Here is a 14,251-nt window from a genome sequence, read left to right on the forward strand (position 1 = left end):
ATCATCTTATGCAAATACCAAGCCAATGAAATGATATGATGTTTGTATTCAAAGAAATTAGGTTGCAAGTTCAGTTTCTATTTTGTACTCATAAATTGCAATAAGAAACCCTGAAATATCATCTCTGATAGTATTTATTGGACCTCTAATTACTAGACTATACTTGGAGTATTTTTGAAGATATATATATAAAAAAAACATATTCATATATTACACATATATTAGAAAAGTAATAAAGCTTAATATCTTAATTTCTGCAAATAGACTCCAAATACATAGAATTTAAAATAATATTTTAAAGACTAATGTTATTTTCTTTAGGAACATGATAGATTACAAAAATGAAATGAGCAACCATATTTATCTCTTGACTACATATTCTACTTTCTTTTCCTGGGCTTGTAGGTAGGTAGCTCTGTGCAAGGCTGCTAGATTATGGATTACACACATCTCACCAATGGTTCCCAATACAGAGGCATAGACACACACTCACATCTACATGCCATACACTTGCAGGTTCTGAGGTTTTTTTTTATTTTATAGTTTTCCCAAAGGTCTGGTTCTTATTTCTACATGAAATGTACTCTCTAAATCACTCTGGACCTCTACCTTGTGCAGTTTTATGCATCCTAAATGATGACAGCAGGGCCTGGCCATCCCCTAAGAACAATGTTCTTATTTCAGGATGCTGACGCCAAGCAACAGGAGTCCTGAAGCTGCGTCTGACTCGAGCTTGTCAAGCTTCCCAAGCTGTTGTTTTCCTTGCCTCCTCACTGTCCTGGGGGCTGCCTGATTGTCCTCTGGAAGCTTTCACCATTGATTCCTGTTTCCTTACTGTGATGTTCTTCCTGGGTGGGAGAGGGGCTTGCACAGACGGTTCTAATGAGGGTAATGTACAGAGCTCTTTCAAAGATGTGTGCGGAGCAGGGAGGAAACATCAGGGGTGCCTGAATGATTTGTTTAATCTGCCTTTCCTATTAGTCTACTTGCTGCAGGCCCCATTCCCTTGAGAGGTGTGCAGTGACATGTTGGTGTTTGGGGTTGTCAGATTGGTATTTTATAGAGTCCTAGTTTAAGGGTGGGGGAAGGACTCCACCTTTTTCCTGAGACATCAAGACAGAAGGAAGAAAAAAGAAAATATTGTAGAAATGTTACAAATGGCTCAATACTTTGATAATTCTAAACTTAAATGCATTTACTCATATGTTTACATATATATGTACGTTATGATGCTTCTCAGTTAGCAAAGTGACACTAGTACACAGGGGACTTATTTATTCTGGATAGCCCAGTCTACATTCCATGGATTCTGTATTAATTAGAATCATTGTATTGTTTTGCCTCTGTATTTTGTGAAAAGAATACTACATTAGAGGGAGAAAGAGAGAAAATGAGAGGGAGCTACTAAGAATGAAAAAAGGGAGCAGCAGTTCCTTAAATGAAAACAAAATTCCTTTAACACAAGTTACGTACTACTGAAAATATACTGCTGCAATTGAGATGCAGATTAAAGTCCTGTTTTATTTATTTTAAAGCCTTTCAGACAAGCCATCAGTCAGCAATGACAGAGAACATGAAAATGTATAAGAATAAATTGGGCTTTAATTTTTCTTGACTAAGTATAGACATTCATCATAACTAATGCATTTATAATAGTATAGTACTCTTTTATCCCCCTTCTACTTGGTAATCTCATCTATTTTGTTATGTGTCTTAAACCTAATTAGAAAGCAAATGGTAATGGCAATATTTCTTTTGAGCAGTATCGGTGAAACCTATTGCAATTAAAGCTATGGCAAAAGTTTATGCAAAAACAGTGCCATGTTTTTGCTAAATAGTGTGTGAAGTCCTCCTACTCGTGATACCCAATTAATGATGTCACGCTTGCAACAGCAGCATCTGTGCACACTCAACACTCTAATGGGCAGCTCCTACAGGACTAATGCATTTTAATTGATGGTGTTTAGCGTGGCTTCTGGTTCCTCTCTCACATGAGAAGCTGTGCCCTTCTGCTCTCCTGTCCCCAAATGTGCTGGCTCTCTGCTGGGGAACTCACAGTACAGATGGTCAACAAAAGGTGAAGATGGCCAGGACTCTAGCTATCAGTCTCCTTTTCAGCCAAGATAAAATCTGAATTACTAATCAGCTTTTTCTGCCCTTGCACTCACTCTTACTCCAAGCCCAAGCTGTTTACATTTGGACTTAATGTTAATCTCTCCCTGTCAAATGGCTTTATCAGTCTCTTTTGATTTAAAACACACCTTCTTAACTAGCAAATTGGGGCTGAACCGTTTTAGTTCCTCACCACCAGCAGATCATTTCAAATACAAAATGTTTTTCCCTTGGGGGAATCGCTCAAGCCTGGTTAAATTTCGCCTCTGCTATGATCTAAAATGGGAAGAAAAATACTTGAACACAATAGAACTAAATGCCAGATCGTGTGTGCTTCACATGAATCTGAATAGTGCATCCTCTATAAAATTGTTATCAATGTCATTGTGTTTAGTTCTTCACAAATAGCACATTTGGACTTCAGAGTTTTCTGAACAAGGTATCCTTAGTTCTACTTTGCTAAGAAGTCAGCTATATTTTGTTTGTTTGTCCTTTTTGTTCATTAGATTCCACATATAAGTGAAATCATACAGTATTTGTCTTTCCCTGACTGGCTTTTTCCACTTAACATAATACTCTCCAGGTCCATCCATGCTATTGCAAAAGCTAAGAATTTTTTTTTCTTTTATATGGCAAGTAGTATTCCATTGTGTAAATGTACCCCCGTTTTTTAGCCACTCATCTACTGATGGACACTTGGGTTGCTTCCAATTCTTAGTTATTGTAAGTAATGCTGCCATGAAAATAGGGGTGCATATGTTCTTTTGAAACAGTGTTTCATGTTTCTTTAAATATATTCCCAGAAGTGGAATTGCTGGGTCATAAGGCAGTTCCATTTTTTTTTTTTTAATGAAACTCCATAATGTTTGCCACAGTGGCTGGAACAATCTGCATGCCAACAATAGTTCAGGAGGGTTTCCTTTTCTCCCCATCTTTGCCAACTCTCATTGTTTGTTGATTTATTGATGGTAGCCATTCTGACAGGTGTGAGGTGCTAACGCATTGTGGATTTAATTTGCATCTTTCTGATGATTAGTGACATTGAACATTTTTTCATATGTCTACTGGCCATCTGTATGTCCTCTTTGGAGAAGTATCTGTTCAGGCCCCTTGTCCATTTTTTAAAATTAGATTGTTTTGTTTTTGTTTTGTTTGTGTGTTGAGTTGTACAAGTTCTTTACAAATTTTGGATATTAACCCATTATCAGAGGGGAAATGGGTGGGGGAGGAAGAAGAGGGGATAAATGGTGACTGAAGGAGACTTGACTTTAGGTGATGAACACACAATACAATATACAGATGATGCATCAAAGAATTGTATACCTGAACCTACATAATTGAGTAACCAATGCCACTCCAATAAATTCGATAAAAATAAAAGAAAAAACTCAGGTATATAGGAAAGAATACATGAAATGATATACCCTTTCACTGCAATGATCTTATAATGCTTATATCATTTTTGTTACTAAAGAAACTTTTAAAATCAAGTACAACAGTTCAACACATAGGCTGTGGTTGTAAAGAAAGACACTATCAGTGTATAACTCCCAGCTTTATAGTGTTCAAAACTTCTGAGACTGGGGTCCTGAGGGATAGAAAAGGGTCAATCTTGACTTAGAAGGGAGCAGAAAATTGACTACTCTCTGCAGGCCAATTAAAAAGAGTGCATCTTTAGTTTTAAAGACAACCAAGAGTCGTTCTGTGTGGCCACCCAGAGGGAAGTGTCACAAAGTTCTAATGAGATGCTGTTAATTTTGAGTGATATTCATTCAGTGCAGTCTTCTTTCTGCATTAAGGGGAAAAAGAGACATGAAATTTCACTGCCTTAAATCATGATCCTAGTATTGGTTTCTAGGCAACCACAATAACAGAATGTAAAAAAAAAAAAATGAGGCTTTGGAAAATTTCTTTTCTGAATAAAATACATATTTTTGCCTTTCAATCAGTTTTTCCCCATTTCACATTCTATAATGGTGTATTTCTAAATCTGAGCCTTAAATTAAAAAAAAAAAAAACAACACCTCAAGGTAAATGCCATGTGCTGCTTTTTTACTTTATTCTCTAAGACACCCTCTCTTAAATCAACTTAATAAGATTAAGATGCTAAAACTCTGTAGATGTTAAGAATTAGATATTCTTACAGATATATGTAAAACTGTCTTTTCTTGGTGGTAGAGATTAAAAAACAATAAAACTAATGTTGCAAGACAAAACAAAGGAATAAAAGTAAAGCAATTAAATAGCTACTTTAACATAAACACATTGTAATGTTGAAAGGTACCGCAATGGTACACAAATAGCATGCCAGATAACAGCACCTGTCTGACTGCTGGAAGGGAATACCATAAAGTGGACAGCTTAAACAATGAACATGTATTGCCCACAGTTCTGGGGCTTGGAAGTCCAAGATCACCTGGCTGGCTGCTTCAGTTTCCAGTGAGAAACTTGGCTTGCTGTGTCTACACAATGTGAAGACAAAGAACTAGCTCTCTGGTCTCTTCATATAAGGGCACTAAGCCTATCATGAACTCTGCCAAGTAGAGTTGTCTTCATGCCCTCATCTAAACATAATTACTCCAAAGGCCCCTCCTGCAAATACCCTTATAACGGAAATTCTAAAGTTTTTACCTTGGGTGTTCTAATTTCTGAAAGAGAAAATATTAGATATTAAATGCCAAAGACAAATTGTGCTATTCTTCTAACTAGTGTCTGGCATTAATAGTTATAAAACAAAGGTTGTTCAATAGATGAGTGAATAAATGTTTCTACTTCATGAGAAAGGATAATTCACTGCCAGACATGATTTGACACTTTAGGTCAACGTTAGGCACACAGATATAAAAATAAGCCCTACTTGGCAGAGTTCATGCAAGGGCAATAGGCACAGGGAAATATGTTATAATATGCATACAATGTTTTTAATTTTATGGTAGTATGTATTATATTATGAAAATGAAAGTCATCAACTGGGCCAACCTGGGGAAAACCAAGGTAATTGGGTCAAGCAAGGTGTTCAATGAGATCCCAAAACTCAGCCTCGATTTCAGGTTCTTATCCAATCACGAAATGTATGTTGTTAAAAAGCAATGGTGAACCATGTGAAACATGTTGCACATCAAACTCTGACTGTAATTCTATTCCAATAATGTGAAAATAAAGGTATTTTCTCAAATTGTTTGAAGAATAAAAGAATATTCTGAGCCAAATATGGCAACATCTCTCTTTTCTTATCCTTATAATAGAGAGAAATATATGTATCTACTTGTAGAAAAGGAGGAAAAAGAACATAAATATTTAAGAAAAACAAATGAATTTCCCAGCTTTCTGAAACATACCCTTAATTTGAAGTCTTAAACTTCTGAATTGTTATTTGCTACTTCTGATACTTGAAATGTCTTTCACTTCCTTTGTGCAAAATATAATTGTGTAGTTTTTGTTGTTGTTTGGGTTTTTTTAAACAAAATTTATTGGTTTTTAGAGAGAGACAGAGATGAAGAGAGAGAGAGAGAGAAACATCAATGTGTGAGTGGAACATTGATCAGCTGCTCCTGCACAGGGGATTGAGCCAGCAACCCTTCAGTGCATGAAAAGATGCCTAACCAACTGAGCCACACTGGCCAGGGCGAATATATTTTTCTTTTCATTGTAATCTTAATTATTATAGGACACTTTCTTGATCCTCTCCAGTTGACTGTGATCTGACTACCAATTCCATAAAATTTATGTAGAGGTATAGACAATTCAATGACTATATGTTCTGATTATCACTATTGCATTATTATTTTCCCAAATTGATTTTAAATGAGAGTCCCTTTGCAAACAATTTTCTTGTTGTCAATACATGTTTTTCACAAACATTTAAGAGTTAAGCTTGGTTAATGTTTCATATGATAATGCCTGTAATTTTAGAAGAAATCAAGTGAGAAACCAATAAACTATTTTAGCAATGAAAAAGTTCTTATTTCTGAGATGATATCCTATTGCAAAGACTAACTTGTAAACTCAGGGTTTGGCTCAGAATTACTGATACCCAAATTTTGCACACAACTTACTAAAAGCAAACAGTGGGTGGTGGGGAATGAGTTCTGATCCAAGCAACTCAATATGATACTGAAAATATATTTTATATAGTATTTTTTTTTAAAAAAAGAGAGAAGAAAAGGTGACAGTTGAGGCATATATCTTGTCTTCTGAGAATGGAGGAAAATAACTTTGTAGTAGTATTTGAAAGGCCATGTGGTCATTATATATATGTAACTTCTACCAAGGAATCTCCTAGAAAATAGGGTTTCCTCTTTTCTACACATTAACTAAATAAATTGCAAATTTTCTCAGCAATCATTTAAATCATTGTTAGTAGTTTATAATTAGAATAAAGGACCATTATCAAGGTTACCTATCAAAAATAGAAACATCAGTATTAGTTACTCAATAATTAATTATTCTCCTTTTCCCGCCCCAGGAAGAATAAGGTTAATACATAAATAGAATAAAGATTATTTTTAAATGTTTACACAAGAAAATTATATTTACAGAAAGGTTGTAAAAACCAGTATAATAATCATCAATAAACCCATCACCTGTACTGAATGGTTATCTCTGGAATTTGGACTTCATTCAATAAATCTTAAAGAGGAAATATAAAGTGTTGTTCGTTTGTTTGACTAAAACGCAGAAATCAATTGGATTATTAACACTGAAGTTTGGCGAGCTCTGTAGGGTGGAAAGCCATCTATTTCTCTGAATAAGTAGTAGGAACAAGAAGGATAGGTTAACACTGTTTTGAGCTATAAACAAAGGAAGTTGACATATTTTGTGTGTTAATTATTCCAATTATCTAGTTTTTTTCTTTCCATCAAGATCCATGTTTCCTTCTCTCTCTTCTAAAAAGTAAACTAACAAACTCTCCATTGATCTTGCATATTCCTCTCTCTTTCTCTCTCTTCTTTTCATAGTCAAATTTCATGATGTGCTCATAATATTTTTTGCCACTTCTTCACTATCCCACACCTCTTCCATAATATTCTATAATAATTATTTTTAAATGTTTACACAAGAAAAATTATATTTACAGAAAGGTTGTAAAAACCAGTATAATAATCATCAATAAACCCATCATCTGTACTGAATGGTTGTCTCTGGAATTTGGACTTCATTAAATAAATCTTAAAGAGGAAATATAAAGTGTTGTTTGTTTGTTTGTTTTTTCTTAAATGATAGCATCATCAGCCAAACAACACAGTGGGAGGTGGGAGAAATAAGACAAAAAGTATCAAAAACAGAGGAGATAAGTTATGAAGCTAATGCTACTAAAACACAGAAATCAATTGGATTATTAACACTGAAGTTTGTCGAGCTCTGTAGGGTGGAAAGCCATCTATTTCTCTGAATAAGTAGTAGGAACAAGAAGGATAGGTTAACACTGTTTTGAGCTATAAACAAAGGAAGTTGACATATTTTGTGTGTTAATTATTCCAATTATCTAGTTTTTTTCTTTCCATCAAGATCCATGTTTCCTTCTCTCTCCTCTAAAAAGTAAACTAACAAACTCTCCATTGATCTTGCATATTCCTCTCTCTTTCTCTCTCTTCTTTTCATAGTCAAATTTCATGATGTGCTCATAATATTTTTTGCCACTTCTTCACTATCCCACACCTCTTCCATAATATTCTATAATAATTCCACTGTATTATTTCAGTCTTTCACTGACTGATGGACAACTGTGCTATATTGATACTGTTGATTTTTCAAATATCATAGAAATCAATTTTTTTTCTTGGTTACTTGGGAAATGCCCACTCCTAAATTTCCTTCTAACAATCTGACTCCTTCCATCTTTCACTTGCTCTCATAGGCATCACTTTCTTAATCCACCTCATAAATGTTAATGTGCCTCATGGTTCTTATTTAGGTAAGCCTACTCATCTTACTTTAGAGAGAACTAAACTTTACATTTGGCCCAGCCCTGAAGACTTCTATATCTATTCCACTGGACTTATATTTTAAGTGTTACAGCAACTCTACGTCATTTTAAAAACTTTATTCTTTAGTTTCAGAAAAAATACAGTGTGGAGCTCAACAAATTCTCTTCACAAAAAACAACAGTAAAACTGGACAAATTGGAAAAAACAACCATTTCAGGATACTAAAAATTTACTAAAGGCATGTAACAAATATAGAATTATTTTTTTCAAGAAAATCATTAAATCTTGAGTAAGAACACTGGAAATCCGTGGTATTCTAGCCTGAGGATGCTTTTCTTCTGTCCACTACCATGCCTTCCACCCCAGGGGAAGAAAAAAGTAGCATTTCTATTGCAGGGGTAAGTTGACTTAATTTGAAATGGAGGAAAGAAAAAACTTTCTTCCATGAGTGATAACATAAACAAGAGTGATCTCAATGGCAAAGGAATTAGACAAGCCAATGCAACTAGCCTGAAGGTGTGATCCTGGGGAGGACAAATAAAAGGCTGGAAAATTAGTCAGAATTTTAAAAGGAATATCTGGGGAATGAGATAGCCATAATAAGTTCCCACATATACTTAGAAATATAGAAAAATGTACACATACTTAATTAGATACACATGTGCAGTAGATATTGAAAAAGGCATGTCCTATTCTCATATATCTGGCTGATAATTACCTATTGAAAAATGGATATTTAGATATTTAAGAGACTGAAAATAACATTAGCCTCCAGGCAGAAGCAATCACCTCACCCTGTTGAAAAAAAACAACAACAAAAAACCTCTTGCCACACCTTGGACAATTGCCTGAGGGCAATTCAAGACAGAATCCTATCAGTCTGTAGGCAGAGGCTGTCTCTGGAGGCTTTGAGTCTTTGTCTGATGTAATTAATCAGAAACAGTTTTTGACACTGTCCTGCACTAGAGATTGAGAGGCATAGTAGATCTACCTAATACAGAGTCACAAACCCAAACAGGCAGCCAAAATGAGGAGACAAAGAAACAACCCCCAAATGAAGGAATAAGAAAATGTTCCACAAGAAGAGATAAATGAAATGGAGGTAAGAAATTTATCTGATATAGAATTCAGAATAATGATGGTAAAAATGCTCAACAGCATGAGAAAGATATAGTAACTATGAAAACAAAATAAAAAATGACATAGCACAAATAATGAACACATTAGAAGGAATACACAGCAGATTAGGGGAAGCTGAGGATCAAATCAATGAATTAGAAGACAGGATTGAAAAAAATCACTCAATCTGAGAACCAAAAAGGAAAACAAAACAAAACAAAAAACATTTAAAAACAGGAGGGCAGCTTAAGGGAGCTGTGGGACAATATGAAACATAACAATATTCTAATAGCAGGTGCACCAGAGAGGCAGAAAAGAAGAAAGGAATAGACAATTTTTTGAAGGAAAAATGGCAAAAACTTCCCTAACCTGGTAAAGGAGAAAGTCACACAAGTTCAGGAGGCAAAGAGAACCCCAAGCAAGAACCAAGCAGGCCCATACCCAGACACATCCTAAATAAAATGACAAAAATTAAAGACAAAGAGAGAATTTTAAAGGCAGCAAGAGAAAAGCAAACTGTTACCTACAAAGGAGCTCCTGAAATAAGGCTGACACCTGATTTCTCATTCAAAACTCTATAGGTCAGAAGGGAATGACATGAAGTACTCAAGCTAATGGAAAGCAGGGATCTGAAACCAGGATTACTATATCCCACAAGGCTGATATTCAAAATAGATGGTGAAATAAAGAGCTTCCAGACCAAAAAAAAAAAAAAAATAGGCTAAAGCCAAGTCAGCAGCATTACAAGAAATGCTAAAGGGACTGCTGTAATGAGAAGAAGAAATAGAGAGAGAAACCTAGGCATGAATTCAAAAGGCAATAAATAAGTACCTATCAATAATAACCTTAAATGTAAATGGATTAAATGCTACAATCAAAATACATACGGATGCTGAATGGATACAAAAACATGACCCAAATATATGCCGTTTACAAAAGACCTACCTCAGAACAAAAGACACACACAAGATGAGAATGAAAGATGGAAAAACTTTCCCATGCAATGAAAAAGAAAAAAAGCTGGAATAGCAATACTGATTATCTGACAAAATAGATTTGAAAATGAAGGCCATCACAAGAGACAACAAAGATCACTACTAGTACATAATTCTAAAGGGATTGATAAAACAAGAGGATATAACCATAAAAAACATATATGTACCCAATATAAGAGCAACTAAATATATAAAAAACTTCTAGAGGACTTTAAGGGAGATATTTACAACAATACAGTCATAATAGGAGACTTTGATGCCCTGCTGTCTTCACTGGATAGACCTTCCAGGCAAAAACTTGACAAGGAAACAGAGACTTTAAAGGACACACTAGATCAAATGAATTAACTGACATTTATAGAATATTTTACCCCCAAGCTGCAGAATATACATTCTTCTCAAGTGCACATGAATCATTCACAAAGGTAGATCACATGATAGGACACAAAACAAGTCTCTACAAGTTCAAGAAAACTGAAATCATATCAAGCATCTTCTCAGTGGAATGAAATTAGAAATCAACAATAGTGAAAACACCCCAAAACATTCAAACACATTGAGGCTAAATAGCATGTTATTAAATAATGAATGGGTTATCAATGAGATCAAGAAAGAAAGAAAAAAATTCCTGGAAACCAATGAAAATGAACACACAGCAACCCAAAATCTATGGGACACAGCAAAAGCAGTCCGGAGAGGGAAGTTCATAGCCCTATAGGCCTATCACAAAAAACAAGAACAATCAACAATAAAACATTTAACCCTACAACTTAAAGAACTAGAAAGAGAACAACAAGAAAAGCCCATAGTAAGTAGAAGGAAGGAAATAATAAAGTTTAGAACAGACATAAATGATATAGAGACTAGGAAAACAATAGGAAAAATCAATGAAACCAAAAGCTGGTTCTTTGAAAGGATAAACAAGTTAGCCAGACTCATCAAGAAACAGAGAGAAGTCCTAAATAAATAAAATCAGAAAGGAAAGTGGATAAGTAACCACTGACACCACAGAAATACAAGGATTGGATTGTAAGAAAATACTATGGACAACTATATGTCAACAAGCTGGACAATGTGGATGAAATGGAAATATTCCTAGAAAAATACAATCTCCCAAAACTTTATCAGGAAGAATCAGAAAACCTGAATAGGCCAATAACAACTGATGAAATAGAAGCAGTAATCAAAACACTCCCAAAAAACAAAAGCCCAGGTCTGGACATTTTCACAGGGGAGTTTTAACACACAGTCAAAGGAGAACTAACACCTATGCTCCTCAAACTATTCCAAAAATTCCAAGAGAAAGGAAAAGTTCCAAGATCTTTTTATGAGGCCAGCATTACCCTAATTCCAAAACTAAGGAAGCTATAAAGAAAGAGAATTATAGGCCAATATCCCTAATAACATAGATCCTAAAATCCTCAACAAAATATTAGCAAATCACATCCAACAATACATTAAAAAGATCATACACCATGACCAAGTGGGATTTATTCCAGGGATGAAAGGCTGGTACAATATTCACAATCAATAAATGAGATAGATCACATAAACAAATTGAAAGAGAAAAACCACACGACCTTATCAATAGACACAGAAAAAGCATTTGACAACATTAAACACCCATTTTTGATAAAAACACTCATCAAAGTGGGAATAAAGGCAGCATATCTCAACATGATAAAGGCCATGCATGACAAACCTACAGTGAATATCATACTCAGTGGGCAAAAGCTAAAACCATTTCCCTTGAGATCAGGAACAAGACCTGATCCACTTTCACCACTCTTATTCACTATAGTACTGGAAAGCCTAACCACATCAATCAGACAAGAAGAAGAAAAACAGGTATGCAAATTGGAAAGGAAAAGGTAAAACTATCATTATTTACAGATGAAATGATACTATATATAGAAAACCCTAAAGACTTCACCCAAAACTACTAGATTTAGTAAATGAATTAGGCAATGTAGCAGGATACAAAATCACCACCCAAAAATTGATGGTTTTTTTATACAGCAATAATGAATTCTCAAAAAGAGAAACTAAACAAACATTTCCACTTACTACTCAAGACACTTAGTAATAACCTTAACCAAGGAGGCAAAAGACCAGCACTCGGAAAACTACAGGACTTTGAAAAAAGAGATAGAGGAAGACGTAAACAAATGGAAGAATATATCTTGTTCATGGATTGGTGAAATCAACATCATTAAAATGTCCATACTACCCAAGGCAATCTATAGATTCAATGCAATCCATGTTAAAATACCAACAGCATATTTCACAGTTGTAGAACAAATATTCCAAAAACTTATGTGGAATTAAGAAATATCCCAAATAGCTGCAGCAATCTTGAGAAAGAAAAACAATTTGAAGGAATCAGAATACCAGATTTCAAGTTATACTACCTAGCCATGATAATAAAAACAGTCTGATACTGGCACAAGGACAGGCATATAGATCAGTGGAACAGAACAGAGACCCAAGAAATTGACCCAAGCCATTATGTTCAATTAATATTTGACAAAGGAAGGCAAGAGCATGTAATGGAGTTAAGACAATCTCTTCAATAAATGGTACTGGGAAAATTGGACCTATAAATGCAAAAAGTTGAAACTAGACCACCAACTTACACCATATATAAGAATAAACTCAAAAATGGATAAAAGACTTAAATGTAAATTGTGAAACCATAAAAATCCTAGAAGAAACCACAGGCAGCAAAATCTCAGTCATTTCTCATAGCAATATATTTATGGATATATCTCCTACAGCAAAGGAAACTAAGGAGAAAATAAACAAATGGGACTACCTAAAAATAAAAATATTCTGCACAGCAAAAGAAACCATCAACAAAACAAAAAAGAGAGCCTAATGTATGGGAGAGTATACTTAGCAATGATACATCTGGTAAAGGGTTAATATCCAAAATATATAAGGAACTCATACAACTTAACAAAAGAAGACAAACAATCCAATTAAAAAATGTACAAAGGACCTACATAAATATTTCTCCAAAGGGGACATACAGATGGCCAAGAGACATATGAAAAAATGATCAAAGTCACTGATCATCGGAAAGATGCAAATTAAAATGACAATGAGGTATCACCTTACACCTATCAGAATGGCTGCCATCAACAAATCAACAAATGACAAGTGCTGGAGAGATGTAGAGAAAAGGGAACCTTGGTACACTGCTGGTGGGAATGCAGACTGGTGCAGCCATCATGGAAAGCAGTATGGAGTTTCCTCAAAAAATTAAATATGGAACTGCCATTTGACCCAGTGATCCCACTTCTAGGCATATATCCTAAGAAACCCAAAACAATAAAAAAGAATGTACACATTCCTATTTTCATAGCAGCACAATTTACAATAGCTAAGATCTGGAAACAGCCAAGTGCCCATCAATAGATGAGTGGATAAAAAAGCTGTGGTACATTTATACCATGGAATACTAGGCAGCAGTAATAAAGAAGAATATCTTACCCTTTGAGATAACATGGAGGAACCTGGAGAGTATCATGCTAAGTGAAGTAAGTCAGTCATAGAAAGACAAGAATCACATGATAGCCCTCATATGTGGAATCTAAGTAACAAAATAAACTGATGAGCGGTGTGGGTCCAGAGAAAGGGAAGCATGGAACATAGTGTGGAATCTGGGAGGGAAGGTAGGGGTAGGAAGTAATCAACCAAAGACCTTGTATGCATATATGCATAACCCATGGACACAGACAATAGAGTAGTGAAGGCCTGGGTCAGGGGTGGGTGTGAGCTGGAGGGGGTCAATGAGGAAAAAAAGGGACATATGTAATACTTTGCACAATAAACGATTATTATTTTTTAAAAAGCAGTGGTACTTGGAATACTGTGCAGCTTTTAAAAAGAAGATTCTCTTACCCTTTGAGACAGCATGGAGGAACCTGGAGAGTATTATGCTAAGGAACGTAAGCCAGTCAAAGAAAGACAAGTATCACTCTTATATTTAGAATCTAATGAACAAAATAAACTCATGAACAAAATAGATCTAGAGATATTGAAGCATGCAACAGACTGATATATTTCAGAATGAAGTGTGTGTGTGGCGGGGGT

The 14,251-nt window shown here is 35.0% G+C and overlaps 1 pseudogene; it reads right to left on the reverse strand.

Annotated features, from left to right (window-relative positions):
* Nucleotides 1-2,355: 2,355 nt before the first annotated feature.
* The window catches only part of LOC102262097, a 50,670-nt pseudogene continuing 38,774 nt past the window's right edge, over nt 2,356-14,251 (reverse strand).

The sequence above is a fragment of the Myotis brandtii genome, unplaced genomic scaffold (genome assembly GCF_000412655.1).
Source record: "Myotis brandtii unplaced genomic scaffold, ASM41265v1 scaffold388, whole genome shotgun sequence".
Classification (NCBI taxonomy): Eukaryota; Metazoa; Chordata; class Mammalia; order Chiroptera; family Vespertilionidae; genus Myotis; species Myotis brandtii.